This window comes from Dasypus novemcinctus, chromosome 10 (assembly GCF_030445035.2).
Source record: "Dasypus novemcinctus isolate mDasNov1 chromosome 10, mDasNov1.1.hap2, whole genome shotgun sequence".
NCBI lineage: Eukaryota > Metazoa > Chordata > Mammalia > Cingulata > Dasypodidae > Dasypus > Dasypus novemcinctus.
The window spans coordinates 95382919-95389903 of NC_080682.1; the positions used below are offsets into that span (position 1 = coordinate 95382919).

At 38.8% G+C, this 6985-nt stretch overlaps 1 pseudogene; it reads left to right on the forward strand.

The window, feature by feature from the left end:
• Positions 1-1841: 1841 nt before the first annotated feature.
• Positions 1842-3483, forward strand: LOC101431316 (endoplasmic reticulum junction formation protein lunapark pseudogene; annotated as a pseudogene).
• Positions 3484-6985: the final 3502 nt, after the last annotated feature.

Below are 6985 nucleotides of genomic sequence, written 5' to 3' on the forward strand. Positions count from 1 at the left end.
TCACTTTAACACTTAGAGGCCATTGTAGGGATAGTAATTAACCTAAGCCCAATATCTTTGTGTTTCAGGGACTAGAGAGGCCTGGACAGAGGTAGAGAGATGGAGAAATGGTATGCCAGTGGAACAGTCAGAACACACACAACATTCATCATTTAAGTTCACTGCTTTGTATAGGCATGGTTCATGACACTCCAAAACAATTACAATAGTAACATTAAAGGTCACTGATCCCAAACATCATAATATATATAAAAATAACTTAAAAGTTTGAAATAATTTGAGAATTATGAATATATAATATAGAGGCACAAAAAGAGTACATGCTGTTGGAAAAATGGTGGTGATCGATGCTAGATGTAGGGTTGCCGTGAAACTTGTGAAAAATGCAGTATCTGTGAATGCAATAAAGTGAAGCACAATAAAATGAGCATGCTCACTTTATTCAATATTTCAGAGCTTCTGTTGACTGCTGCTACATGTAATGGTCTTGGAAGGAGTCCATTCTCTATACATGAAGTAGACCAATGCATTATGAACCTATTTTTCCCCTAAAGGTGATTGAGAGATACTTTGAAATGTTTTGAAATCTAATCCATTTATCTGACCTGGAAAGGAGATCAGGAAAGGTACTGAGAGCTTCTTTCATGGCTGCCCAAAGCAGAGATTTCTTGGCCTGCCCGCAAACAATAGTCCCTCATCTAACTGTTCCCCATAGTCCTGAGAAAGCAGGTCATATTGGAGCTGGTATGTGCCCCTTCATAGGTTCTGGCCCTGTTTTGCCTGGGAAAGACTGACTTGGGAAAATCATCGCTGATGAGGACTTTATCTCAGAATTTACCCATCAGGCATAAACAGCTGTAGAAAAAAAAGAAGTATGAGAAAGAATACAAGAAAAATCTCTGGGGCAAAGTCTTGCTGGCTTTATAATCCAGGGATTGAAAGGTCTGTCTCATGGAAAAAGGAAAGAACAATCAAATTCTTGTAGATAGGGGAACTACAAAACAACTAAGAAGAAAATAACAAGGGCAAGAATCAGGATCAGAAAGATAAGGAATACTCTGCACACTGTATTTGCTTTCTGCAGACTATCCTGAAAGAAGGCCAAAGCTCAAGAAAATGTTTGTCTTATCATCAGTTGGTTAGGAAATTTAAAAAAGAGAAGACAACTCAGGGAATAAATCCCAGAGGTAACAACTTGCAATATTAAAATATCAGTGTGCAAACAGCATACAATATAAAGAAAGAAGAAGGAAATTATGACCCATGCAAAGGAAGAGAAAAAAATTCCAGAATGTGGACATATTAAACAAAGCCTCTAAAAATATTAATAATGTTCAAGGAGATGAAGGGAAATATAGAGAAAGAACTAACAGATATCAAGAAAACAATGAATGAACAATATGAGAATCTCAGTAAAGAGAATTTTTTAAAAAAAGATCCTAACAGAACTATGAGAGTTGAAGCCCCAAATAGCTGAAACGAAAAATTACCAGTAGGGTTTCAAGAGCAGGTAGGAGCTGGCAGAAGAAAGAATAAAGGCAACACACTTAAAATGAGTCAAGCTGAGGAGCAGAAAGGAAAAGAATCATTAAATTTGAAAATAGTCTAAGATATCTCAGAGACACCAAACCAATGTATGCATTTTGACAGTCTGAATGGAGAAGAAAGAGAGAAAGGAACTGAAGAAATATTGAGATTCATAATGACAGAACATTTCTCTAAATGAGCAAAAAATTTGAATATGAGTATCCAAGAAGTCCACAGAAGACCTAACAGGAAACGAAGTCTGTTTGTTTGAGAACACTGCCATTGCCTACTATGTGAACAATAAGGATCTTCGGATGGGAAGGAGTTGGCCAGGCCCGGCGCTGTGTCAGTGGCGGCTGCTGCCTGCTGTGGAGGCAGGCTGCGGCGTGGTGGCCCAGGCTGGCAGCGGTGGACGCCAGTGCCGGGCTTTGCCCGCTTCTCGGAGCTGTGAATTCCTTTGGACAATTAAAAGATGGGTGGCTTATTTTCTCGACGGAGGACAAAACCTTCAACTGTAGAAGTGCTGGAAAATATAGATAAGGAAATTCAAGCATTGGAAGAATTTAGGGAAAAAAAAATCAGAGACAACAAAAGTTATGGGTTGGAAGATTAATTCTCTATTCCTCCATTCTTTATCTGTTTACATGCTTAATTGTATACTTGTGGTATCTTCCTGATGAATTTACAGCAAGACTTGCCATGACACTCCCATTTTTTGCTTTTCCATTGATATGAAGCATTGGAAGATTTAAAATCCCAGAAGAAAAAAATACTTGAAGAAGTCATGGAAAAAGAAACTTATAAGACGGCTAAATTAATTCTTGAAAGATTTGATCCAGACTCAAAGAAAACAAAAGAGTTGGAGCCACCATCTGCTGGAGCAGCTGTAACTGCAAGACCTGGACAAGAGATTCGTCAGCGAACTGCAGCTCAAAGAAACCTTTCTCCAACACAAGCAGGCTCTAACCAGGGCCCTCTTCCACAAATTCCAGTATCTCCTGGACCACCAAAGGATACTTCAGCACCTGGTGGACCTCCAGAAAGAACTGCTACTCCAGCCTTACCATCAAATATGTTACCAAGACATCTTGGATCCTCTGCTACTTCAGTGCCTGGAATGGGTCTCCATCCTCCAGGTCCACCTTTAGCAAGACCCATTCTCCCTCGAGAACGAGGTGCTCTGGATAGAATTGTTGAATATTTGGTTGGTGATGGTCCACAGAACAGGTATGCCCTTATATGTCAACAATGTTTTTCTCATAATGGCATGGCTTTGAAGGAAGAATTTGAATACATTGCTTTTCGATGTGCCTACTGTTTTTTCTTGAATCTTGCAAGAAAAACCAGACCCCAGGCTCCAAGACTTCCAGAGTTTAATTTTGAGAAAAGACAGGCAGTGGAAGGCTCAAGTTCAGTTGGTCCCTTGCCATTAGGAAGTATGCTTCCATCAGAAAGCCAACTCAGTGAAGAATCTTTAGAAGAACAAGATATTCTTGATACTAGTACAGAGGAGATAGGTGGCAAAATATCACCTACAGAACAGGCAAACCAAGAGATTGAAAAAGCATCTGGCGTAGAAGACCCAGAGGAGAAAAGAGAAGATACTGAGAATGAGGAAACCTCAGTGAATGAAGCCAAATCAACAGTTCCCAGTTTTGATTCTATTCCAAATCTTGAACTAAGTGGAGAATCTTTGATGATAAAGGAGTAAATACTTCCACGTGCCTTCATGGATATTTGTAGTCTTGTTGATGTCAGTTATTGCTTTTCAGGTGGTGTTTTTTCTTATTTTTCCCCCTCTAAGAATATGCTTGTTATTTGAGTTCAAATTGCCTAGCTATTTCAAAATGTCAAAGTTGTATCTACATAGGTTTTGAAATTAAAAGCAAATATCTATAAAGCAACATCCTTTTGAATGTACAAAGACCAGTACTATTGTAGACAGCTTTTGGATATTTTTTTTGGTCTATTCTAAAAGTAAACAGACATGATAGAATTTTTTTTTTTTATATATATGTGTGACCGATAAATAATATCCATTTTGACATAGGAAGAACATTGGTTAGGAATAAGTTCTCTGATAGTGTTTGGTTTAAGGAATGAAACTCATTTAAGATTTTGAAAACTTCATCATTAAAAATGAATAGAATTTTAACTCGATATATTTACCATGGGGGAAAAGAGTATCTATTTAGGCATTTACATGAAGTGTTAATGGAGGTTGTAACTACATAGGAATCGGTACGACTTTTCAATAAGAATGCAGTTAAACAGTCAAGTGCAGTGTTTCTTTCTGACGTCATTTATTTTGCAGCTAGGCCAAAGGTGTATGATGTATATAATTAGCTTATGTTTACATATTAACAAATAGGAATTATCTTTGCACTTGACTGTACTTGAGTTCTGAGTATTATTTATACTTGTAAAATAATGATGATATTGAAGTGAATTTTTGTGCTCTTGTGTATATTTTGTTAAGGAAAATAAAAATGATCTGGCAGCAAAAAAAAAAAAAATAAGGATCTTCATGAAAATAATCTAGTGGCAGCAGCCCAGGTGCTGGAGTGAGTGAGCTTTACTGACTGTGACATAGTACTCCAAGCCAGTACCTGGGTGTTTCCAACCTTGTGCACCAAGCACCACAAAAAGAAAACCACAGACAACACAAAGTTAGAAGTAAGGTAAATTCTGGGGCTGCCAGAAGCTCACTTGAAGACAAGGACTTATTTGGTGGGTGAATGTGAGACGCAGGATGATATCACAGTTGTCTGCACCTTGTGTTGGCTCTACAAACAGGTCCTTGAACCTCCTTTTTCTAAGATTTCCCCAATACCAATGGCTGGTTCCTCACTTGCATTAACCAGCCCCAGTTCAGGGAAGTGTTTGGGGGACATGAAACTCTGTGAGGCCCACCGAGTTTGATGCTAAGAAATTTGCATAGAGTCAGCCTTAAAAAGGACACCTCATGGAAACGGAAAGGCCATGGGAGGAGAAGCAGAATTCTCTGGCTGAGCAGAAAGAGGAGAAAAGATGGCTACCCCTCCTTTTGAGGAGGAGATGGATGAATGTGATCAGGTGCTGGCTACTGAGTCAAAGGTCAAAGACCCCTTAATTCCCCCTCTGTGTTGGATGAATTAAAGCACAAGTATTCCCAATAAGACACACTTTCCATGGCACTGCCTTATTTTTGGAGAGCATATTGATAAGAATGGCTGGTGCTTGTGGTATTCTGAGAACCATTTCCCAGAAGAATTCACCCAGACTCCATAAAAATGTCATTGCCAGTGTCATCCACTTGGGAACCGACAATAGTAGTTCCAATTCTGGATAATCAGTCCTCCAAGGCCAGGAATTTGCTTTTCCTCCAAGTCTAGATTGCTTAGTGGATTATGAATCATACACAATACAAAAGCTGGATCCTGGCACTGAAGGAATCAAGACATTGGTCCATGAGTACTCTTCCTGAGAGGGGACCTTCCAGCATGTGAACAAAGCATTCAATCAGGGCAGGATCTTCAAGCGAACTTCATTTGCCATTGCCTATCAGCCTGCAGCTGACCTTCAGGAAGATAAGAGTCATTAAAGAAAACTTAACAATGAAAGAAAAGAAGACAGTGCTTTGAAATACTTAAGGTGTTTAAAAGAAAGAAAAAAAAAGAACTGCCAGCCAAGAATTTTCTATCCAGTTAGACTTTGCTTCAAAATTTGGGGAAAATTCATACATTCACAGGTGAACAAAATCTGAGGGAGTTCTTCACCACTAAAACTGCCCTACAAGCAAGGCTCAAGGGAGTTTGTCAGATTGAAAGGAAACATTAGACAGTGGTTCACTGTGACATAAAGAAATAAAGGCATGCAGTAAAAGTAACTGTTTGGATAATTATAAATGCCAGTATTATTGTCATGTGTTGCTTGGGATGTAACTCAACTTCTTACTTCCACAAGTGCTGAAATGCGAATGCATTTCATCATGATCAGCGAAAGTTCTTTATATAATATCATTCTTTAAAAATTTCTGAGTCCTATCTTGTGACCCAATACATGGTCTGCCCTGGAGAAGGATCTGTGAGCACCTGAAAAAAAATGTACACATTGCTGTTTTGGGGTGTAATGCTCTATAAATGTCTGTCAGGTCTATTCATTTATCATGTTATTCCCAGCTCCCTATGATCTTATTTGTCCTCTGTTTAGATGTTCTATTCAATGTTAAGAGTGGTGTATTGAAATCTCCAACTTGTATTGTAGAGAGACTTATTTCTTCCTTTGGTTTTACCAGTTTGCCTCTTGTATATTGGGGGGCCCAGGTTATATGCATAAATATTTATTATTGTTACATCTTCTAGGTGAATTGTTCCTGTTATTGATATATAATTACCGTCTTCATCTCTTATGACAGTTTTGCATTTAAAATCTATTCTGTCCAATACTAGTATCACCACTTGCAGCAGCTTGAGATTATTTTATGAGTTCCAAAAAGGAAATGATAATGTTTTTTAACTAATCTGGGAGAGCAGATGTGGCTCAAGCAGTTGAGTGCCTGCTTCCAACATGGCAGGTCCTGTGTTTAGTTCTTGGGGCATGCTGAAAACAAACACACATACAAAAAAGAGCACGCAAACAAGCAAAAACCAAAAACTAGCTCAGCAAATCTGATATGGCTCAATGATTGAGTGCCAGGTTCCCACATATGAGGTCTTGGGTCCAATCCCTGGCCCAGAACCTCAAAAAAAAAAAAAAAAAAAGGGTAATTTGTAATTTGTTCCTTTGAGTATGTTACCTTTTGATTGCATTAAATTCATTTGAAGGTTCTTTGATCAGAATCCTTTGATAGAATCAATTTAGGATTTTGATTTGGCTATGTCAGTGAGGTATGTGACAGGTGCATCTCTGCCCTCTGGCAGGATCTGATATAAATGAAGACAAAGAAAGAAACAGACACAGACACAGATAAAGGAAGCTGCCATTTGAGAGAAAGTATAACAGTGTCACCCACAGCTGAACTACAAGGAAAGAATCCCTTTAGAGGCTGAAAGTGCTTAGGCCCAGGGAATGATTTGCCATATGCCTGAGAGCTTATTGCTGAACTTTGGAAGAAAATATGCCACTGAGACTGAGAGAGGAGGTCTGAAAAGAGACAAGCCCTATACACTATAGGTTTACCTACAGTGGCAGAAAGGTGGACACCTCAGCAGAGATCCACGGCTATCTTGCTTCACCACACCACAGCTGACTTTGGTGATAAAGCACTTCTTAAGGTACCATGAGCTGGGCTTTTCAGGGCTTTGGAATTGTAAGTTTTACTGCAAATATATTCTCCTTATAAACACCAATCCATTTCTGTTACTTTGCATCCTTAGTCCTTTGTCAAATGAAAACTGAAATTGGTACTAGGAGAGTGAGGTCATGCTGTTTGTAATTAACAAAATTCCTGGAATGGTTTTATAAATGGGTAAGGGGT